Below are 17,010 nucleotides of genomic sequence, written 5' to 3' on the forward strand. Positions count from 1 at the left end.
CTTGCGGATTAACAGCTTTGTGAATAAGGTCCCAGTTCCTTAGTGTCCCATGCCTCGTTCTTGCGTTATCGACGCAAGCAAATACCTGGCTCTGTTTTACTCGTATATCGCGGCACAGAGTAGCCGAGAAGCATCCATCTTAAGACACCGAGATCAGCCTCGTATGCACGGAACAAAGGTAAGCACGAGTACGATGAGAAATTAGCGATGATATAAGTAACCTTAACATATTTATTCCTTTTTTCTTAGAATTGCCTCCGCCTTCCTTTCCCCTACACAAAGGCACGCTTTTTCCGAAATTGGGCTCACCAATACACTCAACGAGTCTTAGCTTTCCCATAACCTAAATTCCTTGTAACGCCCTGCGTTCTCCAACGTCGAAGCGTAATATCGGGCATCCACACAAGCAGGCGTCCGCAGCATATTCTTATCGTTGCTCTTGTCCAACACGAACATTTCTACAAGGAATGCATTGCCAGCCTCACATATATCAAGCCGGACGTGCGCCTGGTTCATCCCTCTACTTTTCCCTTCTCTTCTCCTCTTGCCCAGCAGTCTTATAGCTGACAGAAAACGACTACACGCAACAATGGTTGGCGCACTTTATTTACTTCATTGAGCTGAGCGGAGTCCTTTAGTGCGCTCTATACCTAAGGGCAAGGTGTTACAGCCACAATAAAATAAACATTGTTCGTAGCAGCAAGAATGTAGGAATATTTGTTGCTAGACGCCGTTGCTTTTGTAGTTCCCAGAAACGTCGTGCTCCACACCACACTTTGACGGCCATCGCACTTTTAGGCTCCTCCGCAACGCACAATTATTCAACGTTTAACACGCTCGTGAACGCACGCTGTTGAACAGATGCGTACATATATTGACGCCTGTGCGTTTCGGAACGAGCAGTAATGTAAGCTCAGTGATCGTGCGCAGCCGGTAGCCATATTGCGGTGGTCAGAGACAACCCTCTCAACTTCCCCCTCACCCCCCCACTCCTCCCTCTATTCCCTTACACATCTTCACGGTGCACGTAAACACACTATGACCCGTACGCTCTAGCGGCTATAATCGGAAGCTCGCTTCGATCCGCCCGCAGCCAGCCGCTTCCAGATTCACAGACCGGCAACGTCGGTGCTTCGGCGTATCGCGAATCGACTAAAATCACCGCGCCATAGATTAGATGGCGGTTACACATTTAACGGGCCGTGTATTCTGTGATATATATTTGACCAGAATCGAACATACAAAATCATAATTAGACCGTGACTTCGGAAATGCTATACAGCCACCACACCTCCGGCGCGCGAAGTCTTGCGTCAGTTTGAAAACATGGGAGGAATCCGGAAAGCGCGTTTGACGCTGCTGTGTAAGCGGCGACCTTGCGTGCAGCGCGTGTGTGCCAAGCGTTTACAGCGCGTTGCTAGTGCGTGTATACCGTGACCTGTATTTTAATTTAAGGAACCTAAAAAATGTTGTTTTTCTAGCGGTTACCGCCGCTTTGTCTTGCTAAAGCTTTCCAGTAATATCACATGTCCTTGGCTCGGATCGTTCATTAAAACTATATAACCTTGCTGCTAGGCTTATTAATAAAAAAAAATTGGAAAGCGACCGTCTGAGCGCACGTCGCTCTAGAAGAAGCGAGCTGCTGCGAGGACGTTGTCTTGTCTCATTGCTTCTCAGCAACCAGAAGCTTGGGCGAACCACGCGAACAAAATGCCAGGATAAAAAGCAAATAAAGAGATTAGGTAGGGACGATGAAGAGGCAGTGCTGCTTCAGGAGGGGCACCGAAGGGGACCACCCTCCAGTCAAACTTCTACTGCTCCGGAAAACAGAACGACAGTTTTCAGATCGCTTAATTATCTCTTGCTTGTTCATGACGTTTAAATTAAATGTTTAGTGTTTCGAAAGCCACGCACTGCACAATGGGCTCCGAGGGACGCCGTAATCGAGGGCTCCGGATTAGTTATGACCAGCTGGCGATTCTCTAACGCGCACTCAATGCACGGTATACACACGCGTTCTTGCACTCGGCGCCCGTCGGAATGCGGTCGCCGCGGCATCGGAGTCGAACCGGCAACCTATAGTGTTCGGCAGCGCGACGCCATCGCCACTAAGTTCCCGGGACTTGTTATTGATGAAATTCTCCATACTGTCGAGTCCAAGATGCATTCACGCGGGTACTATTTGCACGCGAGATAAAGTTCACGTTCGTGTTTTCGCCGACCGCGCGGAACACAAATTGAAAGCACACAAATCGCGCGACGGGAAAGCGCTCCTGAATTTGTTTGCATATAAAATGCACTTCCCTTTGGTCTTTAGTCAAACTGTTTTCCATGCGCGTGTGCAGTAATGTTCTCTTTTTCTTCATTCTCGGGTATAATACGCAATGCGCTCCGACCGAAAAAAAAAATTTGTGTGCTAAACAAACAAACAACAACAACAGCAACAAGAGGAAGAGCGAATAGTCGCGGTGAAAGCAGGCTTTTAGGGAAGCCCGGCCAAGAGCGCAATATACGATCACACGAGGACAAACTTCTTCCGTCACTCCTCTCTGCAGGGTATATCCGGCACTTTGCGTCGTCCCGGGGGGGCGTCAATTCGGCCACGCTAAATTGCGGGGGCACTAAACAACTCCACAGGGGCGGCGGCGCGGCTTCACTTACCCTTGAACGTTGCACGCAATAAAGTGTCACGGAAAGGCTTCACTAAGTCGGCCCTGCAAACAGCTGAGTTTTTTTTTTTTTTAATAATGCGTGTTCTTACACACATTTAAATAACCAGAACACACACTCTGGTATTACGCAGCGCGCCTTGTCGATGGAGAGGACATTAAGAAAAACCACGCGACGTGAATAAAGCCGTAGAAACAGAAGCAAATGTGCTCTCAATGCGAGCAGGGAATCTAGGAAACACAGAAAGAAATGTACAAATGGTCGACCACTAAGCATCACCCGCCATGGTTGCTCACTGTCAATGGAGTACTGCTGGCAAGCCCGAGGTCAGACGTTCGGTTTATTTGTCTATCTTGTAAAAAAAGCATGGATCATTTGTTACGCTTCGCACCAGATGTGAAAGTAGGACGAGCTCTGTAGGCACTCTTGCACGGTTTATGTCTAGAAGGAGTGGTACAGTCACCACTTTCTAAATTGCAAATACGGAAAATGCTTTCTTCAGGCGGCGTACATTGTGGCACACCGGACGCTTCTATAGAATACATTCTCATTGAATGCCGAGGCACTTAGCTGTCGTCTCGAGGTCTTAGATAGGCATTCCATAAGCGGGAGTTATATGACAAATTGCCGAGTCATCCAGTGGTTGAGCACGACGTAGATCAGTGACGCCGATTCACGTGACACACAGGAACGATGTGGACAAGCTGTTAGTGACGCGATACGTTGCAGGCAGTGCCACGTCACAGTCGTCTGGGGACCAAATCGGTGATTTGTTCCGTTGCGTGAATCCACCTTTATCTGCAAACAAATCCTTCGGCCTCTCTACCAGTACTTATAAAGAAAGAGAAGCTGAAAAAGCTTTGTGCGATTTTCTCGTGTACAGAGATCTGATTACTTCCTTTTATTCATAAAGATATTTGTGCGACGTAATTTTTATTACGTGATACAGTCAATTATTCGTGTGAGTTACATTTTTGGGCGCATTTCTATGGGGGCTAAATGCAAAGACACCCGTATACTTATAGTTAGGTGGACGTTAAAGAACCCCACGTAGTCAAAATTATGCCGAAGTCCCCCACTACGGCGTGCCTCATAATCAGGTGGTGGTTTTGGCACGTAAAACACGACAATTAATTTTTGTGAGTGACATCTTGTGCGCTTTGGTGTGATGTTCTTTCTTTTTAGCTCAGTCTAATGTCGTTACTTTTCCGCGCTAGCGACTTTTTTTTTTTTATTCATCTTGCTGGAAACTGAACTACTCCAGCATGCGCATTAACTATTTCCACACATGCGCACATGCAACTAACAATCATGGCCATCAGTTGCTGTGCTATCACAAAATTCAACATTGCATGTCCGGCTTGACCCAAATACCGAATCAAAGCGCCTGCGCGACAATGCGCCGTATCAGTACCTGCCATCACATATACCGTTTCAAAGACATAGGACGAGTTATTCATAGATGACATATGGATCCCTGAGAGTGACCCCACAGTGCTCTCAAAGATTTCCAATACAAATCAAGTCCGACCGCATGCCCCCTTTCATTTTTTTTCCTTTTCACTGGATAGTCTGGTCAGTCTAACTTGTACGTATACTAGTTTAGTGCGTGTACTTTTGGCGATGAAAAATATCTGAATAAATCAATAAATATGCAGCGCGCGGCACTAAACATTCGTGGTGATTTGCACGCTTTCCTTGGTTACAGTAACAGATAAGGATAGGCACATCGCACGAAAAGAAACAAGGAAATCACACAAAATAACAGAGGAAAACAGTACGCGATGTAGCACTAAGCTATTTAATAATGTTCAAGAGGCGACAACGAGCCTCCGAGTTCGTTTGGAAAGCCGCCTGGTTTCTCCTTTCTGTTCTTCCTGTATCTCTTGACTTGCGTTATTGTGTAGCGATTTTGGAATTACTCATGCAAGCGCGGGCGTGCGTGAATAAACTTTGATTTAGAGTCAGCGCTATCGCGTACGCTTCGATCCCTGTGCGAGCGTGTTTTTTGCTTCCAACGAATGTCATTCCAGGACAACTTTTGGTCGAACCTAGCTGTGCGCCCACGCCAAAAGCTCCGCGGAGTGCGTGCAAAGACCAGCCACGCCCCCACGGATGAACTTTGTGATGCGAACGGCGGGCGTTGCATAAGCCGACGCCGCAAACGCGGGGCAAACAAAACAACAACAAAGCGAAGCGGGGGAAGGGAAAGCCCTGATCGGGTGGGGGGGACTCCCGTCGTGCAATGCGCGCAACACTGCTCTTGCCCACGCGGCCTGTGGCAGTGCCGTCACTGCAGTGGCGGGCCTTTCGAGCGCGGGCGATGGAAGCACGCGCTTCGTTAGGAGTCGGCGGCAGCGTCGACGCGTCTCATTGGTATTCGGCAGGCCTCGGAGACCCGTTGCGCGCAGGCGAACCTTGAACAGCGCTTATGCGGGGTAGCCGCACGACGGCACTGCGAAGTCACGTCCGGGGTCGAGCCGCGAACACCGCGCGCGGAGCTGTAATCGGAGACGGTGCGTGACCAGTCGCGAGATGAAGATATTCACGCTTCGCTGATCCAGTGACGTACGAGCAGGAGCAGCGACGTTCGATGCTCCACGCAGCAGTAATCAGCGCATTAAGGCATGCAGGAGAAGAAGTCGCGCGGATTTCTCTAGGTACGGTTGACGTGTTCCGCATGCAGTCTGCGGGAGTGCAGTGTTATAGGTTCTTGTAGCGCGCGCTCGGCACTTGCTCCGACGGGTGCAAAGCCTTGAGGGCGACCACAAAAATATGTCGATAACTGGCGAACGCACGTTCACATGCGGTCGCGATCTTTGGAGCCCAAAATTTCTGACCCGTCGTTCATTTCTCACGCTAAGCAATGCCAACGCTATGCGCATCTTAGCTGCACAGCGTGTTACGCGATCCCGGCGTAGCGCTGCAAGCCGTCGTCGTCGCTGTGGGCGGACGCGCAACAGTCGGGAACCGCGCTTGCAGTCAATGGAGGCGCTTCTGTAGCGGGCACAGCGCCCGAATATCTGATGAGTCAAGCGCGACCGAGTGTGGGACGATGGCGACAAGCTTCCCGGCACGCGCTGCGCGGTAGAAATAGCACCGGAGCGACCTTCGTTCGGCCGGGGAGGCTACTCGTCGCGGCGGACGCGACGCGAGCGGCCGCACATGTGTGTAACAACACGAGAAGGCGTGCCCTCAATTTTTCCTGGGTGCTTGCCATATACCGCGAACAGCTGGGTCGCTCGAACGGCTCGCGCCCGGAAACCAAGAAACCTGGCTTACCCTTAGCTGCTGCTGCGGCGGTGGCGGCGGGCTGTGGCGAAGTATCCGACATTGCTGCTCTCTAATCGCTGCTCCCGGTTGGCGTGTCGAGTAGAGTCCGGTCCGACGGTGAGTCGATCGCGTCCAAGCTGCGGACTGTTTGCTTGTCTCGGCGCTGGTTCCTTGTATTTCACGTGCTACACAAAACACGGTGCCGTGCTCGCGTGTGCTTCTCGCGGTCTCGCCGATGTGCGTTGCCTTCTGCTTCCCCTCAGCACCTATTGGCGCGCCTGTTTAACTCGAAAATGACGTAAGGTCGACGCTGCGATACCGAACTTATGCGGACGTTGGTGCACTTCTCCTCAGGCGTCGCACGCGCGACCACACGCTCCAAGCTGTCGCCGCTGGGGAGAGTACAACTCACTCCTGAATCTCACTCACACTCACAACACTTTCTGGCGGGAAAGAGCAGACGCAAGAACGATCCGCTTTAGCCGTCGAATCCTTCCAATGGAGTCGGCACACAGCCTTCTTCGTGCTTCTGCAATCGTGGAAGGTCCTCGCGGCGACGGTGGTGCTCTCCTCGCGCGTCGGAAAAAGCGCGCGCGCGTTCTCCCTACCCACGCTTTCCAAGCAGCTCTCTCTCTGGCCGAACGCTCTCTCGAGCACACACTGGAAGCCCCGTAGCTAATTACATGCGCTTCTCTGTTTTCCCAATTTTCCCTAGCGCGATCTGCGTACAAGTAGGGCCGATCGCACGTGCGTGCAGGGCAGGCGAAGAAAAGAAACCACCGTCGACCACCGTGCGTATTTGGCTACACGCTGGGCCGTGGTTGCTCCTCGCTCGGTTTCGCTCTTCCGAGCCTTGCGGGCGAGCGCACTTTCGCGTCCTCCTCCTCCTCGCCACCACTCGGAATCCTCCTCGCCCGCACCCACGTTGTTCTTCCGAGCCGAGAGCGGCTCTCCTCTGGCAACGCGGAGCGCCAGAGAGGGGGTCACGTGACCCCCTTCGCGCGCGAGCTCCGTCGCTCGTTTGGAGGGCTTTGGGAACCAGAACGGTGGCGCGGCAATATGAAACGGTTGAACGCGTTGCTCCGCACATTCCGGCAGTTAGTGGCATTTCGTGTATTGTGTTAACGGAGGAACCATTACATAGGACGTTGCATAGTTGTTCGCGGTGCTGACTGCATTCGTAACTGGAAAGAAAGAACACATGCAAGAACGATGTTGTTTCGGCCCTTTTATGTGCCGAATATGTAGCTAAATGGGCAAACGATCATTAAATATGTTGAGCACCGTTAAAAAACTTTGAAACACCTTAACTTAGCTTTGATAAATTACTTACCTTTGTTGTATTCACCAGCTCGCACAATTTTGCCTACATGGTGACGCATTCGTCAAACGGAATTCACCTATATAGGAAGTCACCGAATTTCTGCGTCTACCGTAAAACGTGTCTCAAAGAATTTCAATTAAAAAGTTAAAAGCAGTAGTGAGAGAATTGCACCGTTTAACGCATAAGTATCTTTGTAGATGTTCGCCGCCTTGCTCGTAAGCAGCCCTCTACTTCTCTGCAAAGCATGTGTTTTATATATGCAGTGCAGGCTTCTGCAGAGAGGGCGACTGCGCTCCATCTTCAACATTCGGAACAGGGAGGCACTGCCGGGGTTCTTTTAGTGGCCGCGTACCGGAACAAGAACGACTACGGCACACCCTTGTTTTTACGGATTCCAAATGAGAAGCAATACCAGCTACACGAGGCGCTCTCAAAACTGAAAGAAGTCTTTGAAAAAAGAATTCAAATCTGGGAATTGACTTGCCAAAACCACGGTATTTATATGAGACTCGCCATTGGGGTGAGGGGTGAGGGGTGAGGGAGGGGGTTGGACTGCGGATTAATTTTGACCACCAGGGTTTCTATAACGTGCGCCCAATGTACGGTACACGGGAGTTTCTGCATTTCAGCCCAATCTAAACGGGGCCGCCGCGACTGGGATTTGTTCCCGCGACGTCCGGCTTAGCAGAGCAACGCCAAAGTCACTAGACCGCCACAGTGGTATAGACAGTTCTTTCTTATTACAGCAAGCGCCATAAATATAACCAAATTTCTTAGTATTACTACATCAAGCGGTAGCGATACATCATTTAGCTTATTTGAATCATTAGCTTAGCTGCTGAACTCGAGGTTTTGGGTTCGATACCAGCCTCGAGGACGAAATGGGGGCGAAATGCAAAAACGCTGTTTTACTTACATTTAGGTGCACGTTAAAGATGCCCAGGTGGTCAAAAGGAATCCGGAGGTCTCCAATATGGCATACCTCATATAGTCAGTCTGTATACAGTTTTCTCACGTAACCATATCAGGAACCACTACAACAATGGACAGACCTTAGTGACTCCAAGGCAGCCCTTCAGTGCATACAAAGCCCAATGCGCCATGGACCCAATGAACAACTGCCCTCACAAATTCGACACATATATCATCGCCGCCATGACAAGGGACACAACATAATCTTTCGATGGCTTCCAGGACATTGCATCATCAGCGGGAATGATCACGCCGACAAAGCCACCCGATCTGCGCAAGAAAGTGGTCAACGTGTCTTGATTCCGCTTTCGCGAACAGACGCTGCGGCTTGGCTGCGATTGATGTCCCGTAAATATACTTTGCCTCTGTGGGACTCGAACGTTTTCACCATGTGTCGTTTGCGTTCGTTGTCGCCGGATATACGGATGCATCTACCACCTGGGTTACCACGATGTTAACAGACCATGCTGTATCGTCTGTGGATAGGCGTTGCATTTACGAACTCATGCTCTGCTTATTGGAAAGTCCAACAGCCCCACGTGCGTCACGTGCAACATCAATGAGACGCTCGCACATATTATTTGTGTCTGGCCGCGATATAGTGCCCAGAGACAAGTTCTGTGCAGAGTACTGGACCAGTTGGACAATCTCCACTATCCGAACTCAAATCTTTAGGTCAGTACTCCCACAGTACCTCTGCACTCGCGTTATTAAGGTTCCTGCGGTCTACGGGGTTTCGCGATAGACTTTAAGAACGCCGCCCCCTACCGCTCTGTAGTGTACGCGGTTTAGTCGTACGCGTCTCTATTTCTCTCTATCTCTATCTCTATTTCTCTCTATCTCCCACTCTCTTTTTTTATCCCCCTTCACCCTACCCCCCGTGCAGGGTAGCCAACTGGAACTGCATCTGGTTAACCTCCCTGCCTTTCTATGCATCTCGCTCTCTCTCTCTCTCTCTCTCTCTCTCTCTCGCTCTCACGTAAGACAGCGAAATCTAACTTATTTTTTTTTAGCATGCATAAAAGCGTGCTAAGATAGACGGATCCTGAGAGAAATTGTTTCACTGTCGCATGCGGCAGCTACAGATAATGAGAGCAGTGTCCCATAATTCTGACCGCCCATAACGCGATAACCTTGGGGTTTACAGTTAAGTTCCTGTTCTTTCTATACTGCAACATCAGTAAGAAAGCTCCCGAAGCTTTGTTTGCTGTGCCTGTCGAACCGGATTTTTCTATTACAACGTCCTTACAACGTCCTTATTACAACGTCCTTATTACAACGTCCAATGTCGCCGTCGCTATTGTGTCATTGCCGTCAAGCCACCATCAAATCCTCAGCTCCGCTATCACCGTGTAAGGAGGAAAGACGAAATTTTCCCCACTATTCCACCCGTGGGGATCAAATTCATGACCATGCAACAATACACAGACTCGGTGCCTTCGGGGCCCCTATTTCGAAGGTCGCTCGAGCTCACACTGGACGAAGACCACGTTGCGTGCATCGCAGTGAAGTTGTTAGTGAGATGGCTTGATCATCTTCTGCTTTCCTGCCGCTTTTTCTCCCCTTTCAGCTGAATGTAAACTCCTCGAATTCCCGTGAAGTCAACTAGGCTTAGCTTTATCAACCTACATTCCCTTGTTGTTCCGTGCATTTCAGTTATACAGGTCAGCCACGGCGTCATTCTATAAGCTCTCCAAAAGTTCATCCATTCCACCGGAAGGTTGTGCTGTTAGCCGTCCCGACTGTAGTGCGCTATTTTAAAGCGAAGCTTTCTTCGCCTAGACCACCACGGTTCCGTGCTCGACGTTTGGTGGGTGAGTAAACCATCATGTAAAAGCACTGCTTGGTGATCCTTATGTAGTGCCAGTGTGCGGATCCTAGTTGAGCTTTAGTGAACAATAAATCACGATATAAACATGTGCATACAATGTCGCCTCATCGTTATACATATCTAATGTACACAGACCTCTCTATAAAATAGCGCGCGATATGAACGGCTTATTTGTACTTTCCTATATTTGACCATGCTTCCTTTCTCGTGCCATGGCGTATGTGCTCGTTCCTGGCGAGTCCACCATGGTTAATATGTGCCACTGTCACACAAAATGTATAGAAGCCCTAAATGTGCTTACATACTCGTACGGTGACACAAAAGGTTCCTTATACATGTGCGTCGTTCTCCTATTTGCCTGCACCTCTTGCCATCATTTTTCCCCGACAAGGAGCCAGCATCGCCTTGGTTCTCGTGACAATGCTGTTCCGGTGTTCCGCAGTGTGGGTATACGCCTGAAGTGGTGTTTGCATTTGGCCATAGCTTGTGAATGGTTTAGTGCGTAAAACACCAACATTGCATGCCATTACATTTGCGACCTGTGCGGTGCGTAAACATGGCACGAGATTACACATTGCATAAGATGAAAATAGACGCACTTTTGTACGCTTTGTATTAATTTGTGTGTACCATTTAATTAGGCACCTCCCTATAGCTTCGCTTCGCGTAGGTTTCAACAAGCGCGTATATATATAGTATTTATTCCTAACGAGACGGTAACTTTCATTGGGCATTTGCGATGTTTCCCTCTTGAAATGGGGACATGGGGACATATTTATCATTTGTCTGTAACATACGTCCTCGTAAAAAAAAATGTGTAATTGAACGCCTGTTTATGACCTTCCGGCAGTGGGTCAGCATGTCACAGAGTCGGAGCTTGGCTCGTGGAATGCGCGCGCTTTACACCTGTCAGTTCCGAGTTATTATATTTGTACATGGGCCGCATTTCTTTCGTGCCTTCCACAGTTGCATTTAACGCAGTATCGCAGTGGCACGTTCCATACTCTTCAGCCCACAGGGAGTTGCGTTCGCCAGAGTGCGTTTGCGGCGTCTAATAGGAATCGCTGGTTCGACGCAATTTCTTTTTTAAGAAGCAGCGGCTTTACTGGTTCTAGTACACTTTATTAGTGGCAAGCCACCGATGGTCGTGTTGCCCTTTGTGCAGCGGATGCAGTCGCTTCAGTAAGCGATAAGTGAAGATAAGGCACGCCTCCTCATTGCATTTTGGTGACTGCTGCTTGGCACGCCTGGCATGGAGCCGGATCGTTAGTAAAGTGGAGCACTAAAGCCAATTGCATGTCGAGGAGGAGCAGAAGTAGCGGACTCCAGGTCATCTGGCAACCCATGCTCAAGCCAAGTTATCTCGAGCCAGAGGGCTACGGTATATAAACAGCGACACCGTACTTCTGATCTCACCGTTCAGCGCTCTAGATAAACGTGCTAGTAGCTGTATTTATTTATTTATTTATTTATTTATTTATTTATTTATTTATTTATTTATTTATTTACAGAACCCTCAGTGTAAGCATTTGCAATTAGAGGTGAAGAAGTGTACATAGACAGCGTTAAAACATATACACAAAATTGCATTATAAATAATTAGAAACATATGTAAACTTGTAGAGACTGGAACTCTCTTCCAGATTCTGCTCTTCGGTCGACATCATTAGCTGAATTTCTACGCCACTTAGATAATTTCATCTATGGCACTAGCACAGGGCGATGAGGTCAGATTGCTGCTGCATAAGATTGCTGTTCTGATTTTTGAATGATGCATTTTTGCTTTTGTTTATGTGTGCATTTCACGAGATGATTTTTTTCTTTAACTAATGTATAACTATGGTTTTCAATATGTTCTGTGCTACTTATTTTGCTGCTCAGTTTCGTTTAGTTTTTTCCACTCCTGTTACAGCCTCTGAATGAGGCTGACAGTATTAATAAATGAAATGAAATGAAAAAATAACCTCACTAAATAAATTTCTTCATCAGCAGATTAGGAATGCATAAGGAAAGAATGGAAGCTTCGTGTGTACATAATCTGCCCTGCGCTTACAGTAGAAATAATAGTTGCAGAATGCCTTATTCTTCACCATGGTTCTAATATTAATAATATTATTAAATATTAATAATATTATAATATTTCACCATGGTTTATCAAGGCGGTTTCAAATAGAGCGAGGTTACATACAACTAATAATGCCGGCAGACCATTCCAGCCCGTGTATGTTTTAGTTGAAAATTATTGTGAGTGCGTGACTGCGTTTCTCTGTACTTTGTACAGATGATGCCGACAGGAAAAGATGAGCCAGAGCTTTAATGTTGCCTTTATACTTTGTGTTCTGAGGTAATTGGTTCGTATAATCATTGTTTCATTATTAACGTTATTATGTTATTACTGGGTTACATTATTGAATCATTGGTGACTATAATAACTGTTGAACAATGGTATAACACAACAACACTCCTCCGTTCCATGGAAGTATAGTTGTCATGGTGGTGGCGGTGGGTTGTATACAGTAGGCGCGTTTAGCCTGGCGATCAAGGCCGGCAATTGCTCCGCCCGAGCGTTTAGTATCACTGCGGTGTTTCACCACATGTCAATCAGTGCAGCCTCTTTTAAGAATGCGGTAAGCAGACGTGAATCTTCTTTGCAGGCTATAACCGATCCTTCGGGGAACTGAATGTGTTGCAGGTACGCATGCGGAATGTCCTTCTTTTGCAGGTTCTCCAGAAGAGCGTCCCTTTCATCTCGGTAGTTCGGGCACGACAACAGAAAGTGTACCGTGTCTCCTGTCTCGTCGCATGCCGTACAGTTCGGAGAATCGATACGCCCCGTCTTAAATAAGCATGCTGGTGTACGAGCAGATCCTATCCTTATTCGATGTAAACAGCAGGGCCCATGCAAAAAAAAAAAAAGAAGTTACGTAATCACGCCGGATAAATTGAAGGCGTCCGCGTTCTACATCCTTGTAGAAATATTCTTGATAGCGACGCAAGTTTTCACACTTAAAGCTATTATCCATCTTGTAGCCGTAAATAATGGTAAGAACAATGCTTGTTCGTATGGCTGGGTTATTTTTGTGTGTCAAGAAGGTGTCGATTGAATCAAAATTTACGGATCGAGTCAAGATTACGGACAACACAATATCTGCGGCAGCATTTTACTTATAGATTGTTTGTAATTTCAGCCTAATAGACAACAACAGGAAACCATGTATTGTGGAACTGCTCAAGCATGACTGTTATCATTAACTGCGCGTTTGTTGCATTTGCAGGGTGAAAGGTACACATTTACAAAGTTTACAATATTACGAGGGCGCCAATGAAGACCTGGGCAAAGAACACATTGCTACTGTCGGGCGTCGAGGGAAAGTTGCCTTCTCAGGAAAGTTTCAAATATTCCCTCCAAGAACAGTTTCTTTGTGGACGAGCTGCTGAAGAGTCTACAAAGTGCCCCCCTTTAAAGCAATTTTTCGAAGCCAACATTTCAACGTAAGCTCTTTGGCTGTCAAGTTGTAGATGCACATGGCGTCATGAGCCACAGGAAGGGATTTCCAGTACAGCCTTCGATGGCAACGATGGCTGCGCTGAACGCAGATCAGGAGATTATAAGAAGTTTGGCGTTTTCTAGGGCAAACACCGCTGGGTAGCGCCACTTCCCCTTGTATTGTTGCCGAAATACAGGTCTTGAAAAGGTGCTAAAAGAAACATTAAATCAGCTTAAACCGATCAAGTTGTCCTCCAAACTCAATTTTCGTTAGTTTTGCGATAACATATTGGTTAATATTAACCTAGAAAATCAATGTCACATTTTCATTCCTTTTTCTCTTTTAATTTCGCGCCGAAGCCCCAGCGCTGGTACATCAGTGTGACGTCACGAATTTCTGCATTGCATTTTTTTTAACTGTTTCGACCATTGTAGTTTAGTAAATATTCTTGAAACTTGTTAAGTTCAGTCTTTGGTTCTTTTAAATTGCAGTGTATATTCTATCTTTAGCGATTAAAACTCAGCTAAGCTCAGCAGACGCCGTCAAAGTCTATGACGTCACGGCGAGCTGGTGCGAGAACCTCGAGGAGGCGTCGGCACTCGTCTTTCGTTTTTTTTTTGTGTGTGTGTGTGTGTGTTTCTTTTTCTATGGCTTAACAAGCCATAAAAAGCCACATGAAATCACGGTAGGGGTGGCTTTCCTGGCATTGTGGAAGGGTAACGTACTAATAGAGCCAACCTTATTTTCCTCTTTAATGTCATTTTAAAGATGAAGCGTCGCAGCGCGAACACGGCAACGGCAACGTCAATGTTCCTGCTCCCACGAGAAGTAAAAGAGGCTACGCGTCATTCTCTGAAATTCAAAGCAAGTGTATAGCAAAGTACGACGTGCACACACGACAAGGCAGAAACCGTTCACCTAAAACTTTTGTCAACATAGTTGCTTTTTTTGTTAGCGTTGACGTATTTCTACAGACAGGTTTGCCTATGTTCTCTTTTACCCGAAAGTGGCCTCCGAGATCTCATCGGCGCGCCGGCGCCGTTGCGATTTCGCAGGCTACGGCGTGACTATGAGCCAAAAGAAGTTGCCGGCACACTCTGTTGACGGTAGCGCCTCCTAAATATTAAAAGAAACTTCTTGCCATCTTCTCCGTGAGCGATGGTGATCAGACACTTTATTGAGAGAATGGAGAATAGAGGGAGCACTATTGATGAGTTAAGGCTAGAGGAATGAGTGTAACAGTGGGTTTGAGACACTAGTTTTTGTTTATGTTGTTCTTTCGTAGATGCCGTTAGCTCATTCATCAACAGCAACTGTGAGTGCACCACAAACAAAATAATAATAGGCTGTTTATTTTGTTAGCTGGTGATCTTAACGGGCTGGCCCGGCACTCACCATAAAGCCAGAAACAGCTCCACCAGTCAATTCTCGGTCTTTTCCGTATAGGCTTTCTGCGGTTTCCTTTCTTTTTCAGTTCTTGTTTTTTTTCGCCTTCTCATTGATCTTTATCCTCACGCACAGTAATGTAGGCAAGCAACTGAAACTACACGTGCGCGACCACAATTTAATCTTTAGGAACAATATTTATTTATTTATTGTACCCTCAAGGCATACAATCATTATAGAGGGGAGGGGGCCAATCATTCAACATGTGTTCAGTTATTTGCACATACACAATCAAAAATTTCAAAAAATGGGAATGAATGTAATTTCTAATAACAAAAATTCACACTGTCATGCACGGCTTGTACAATAATTACGGCAAGAACATACCATTGCAACCGATTGAGACACTAAAAGATGAAGTTTCCAACCAACATAGAGAAGAAAAAAAAAATGTTGGAATGCGTTAAATTTCGCTGGAAAGAGCTTCACGAAAATGGTCACAGTTGGTAATGTTAACTAATGAGGCGGGAAGATTGTTCCAGTCGAGGCTGGTTTTGGGCAGGAAAGAGTGCGAGTATGTTGCAGTGTTTTGGTGAGGGACATGGACTTTATAGTTGTGATCAAGTCGAGATGAAACAAAATTAGGCGGTTTAACCACACGGGTCCTAAGAACATGATTATGATGATAGATCTTATGAAACAATGCAAGTCGATATAGTTTCCGTCTATTTGCAAGCGGGGGCAGATTAAGTATCGATTTCATGTTAGTTACGCTGGAAGTTCGATGATAGTTACTTATGCTTCTTTTGTCCCGTTATCAGCTCGATCTTGGGAGGAATCTGCAATCTATTCAGGGTCATTATGAATCCAACGCTAGATTATATAATCCACATAAAGTAATGGCAAAACAGCACAAGTCACGGACTTGCCGCAGGAAGGAATGTATACGAAGCTTTCCTTGCTGATAACAGCTGGGATCGAATACACGACGAAAAGACGTAGCTGATAGCACGACACCTGCTACGACTCAAGTTCACACAAGACGAATTCATGCTCGCGTCATTCATTCATTCATTCATTCATTCATTCATTCATTCATTCATTCATTCATTCATTCATTCATTCACCTACGCGTTCCTTCATTAATTTATTCGTTTAATATTATCATTCGTTCGTTCGTTTGTTCGTTCGTTTGCCCATTCGTTTATTCGTTGCTTCGATCCATCCTTCGTATTCACCCTCCGGCCGCCAACAAACTAGCAGACGCGAGCGAGTTCTGCCCCTCCTCCCCCATCGTTCGCCATCAGTTCGCGCCCTAACTATAAAGCGGAGAAGTTCGATGTCTAAGTTCACTGCACCCGGGAGGAAGCGGGAGAGGGGCAGTGCATCACAGCCCGAGAAGAGCGGGCGCACTTGTTAAACCCGGATGGTGCCGACCACGTGCGGGGCTCCGGTTCCCCGCATCCCGGCCGGAGCTCAAGCCACTGGCCGACCCGATCGATCCGCGCGCTCCGCTGCTGCCGCCGCCCCGGCCACTGCCACTGACGGCTGCACCGACACCCGGTTCGAAGCAAGCGCGCAGATACAAGTGCGCCTTCGGCGCGGTCGTCGGTGCCCGCGAGCGGGTTGCCACCGCGTTTAGCGACCTTCAAGATGACGTGTTCGCACCCATGGTTGTGCACGTGCAGGTGGCACTCCCATGGTCACGTGGCTCTTCTCTCACCTTTCAGGCGCAATCCTTGCATTAGACGAAGAAACAGCACTATCAGACCATACGAAACAAGAAGGTAGCGCACAGACCCGTTTCATTGGTCCTGTCTAGTAGGGCTGCCACCGCGTTTAGCGACCTTCAAGATGACGTGTTCGCACCCACGGGTGTGCACGTGCAGGTGGCACTCCCACGGTCACGTGGCTCTTCTCTCACCTTTCAGGCGCAATCCTTGCATTAGACGAAGAAACAGCGCTATCAGACCATACGAAACAAGAAGGTAGCGCACAGACCCGTTTCATTGGTCCTGTCTAGTAGGGCTGCCACCGCGTTTAGCGACCTTCAAGATGACGTGTTC

General features: G+C 47.7%; 1 long non-coding RNA gene across 1 annotated transcript in view; it reads left to right on the forward strand.

Annotated features, from left to right (window-relative positions):
• LOC139059162 (uncharacterized) overlaps nt 1-17,010 on the forward strand; it is a 477,146-nt gene that overhangs the window by 445,807 nt on the left and 14,329 nt on the right. The window lies entirely within an intron of this gene.

This window comes from Dermacentor albipictus, chromosome 4 (genome assembly GCF_038994185.2).
Source record: "Dermacentor albipictus isolate Rhodes 1998 colony chromosome 4, USDA_Dalb.pri_finalv2, whole genome shotgun sequence".
NCBI classification, from domain to species: Eukaryota; Metazoa; Arthropoda; class Arachnida; order Ixodida; family Ixodidae; genus Dermacentor; species Dermacentor albipictus.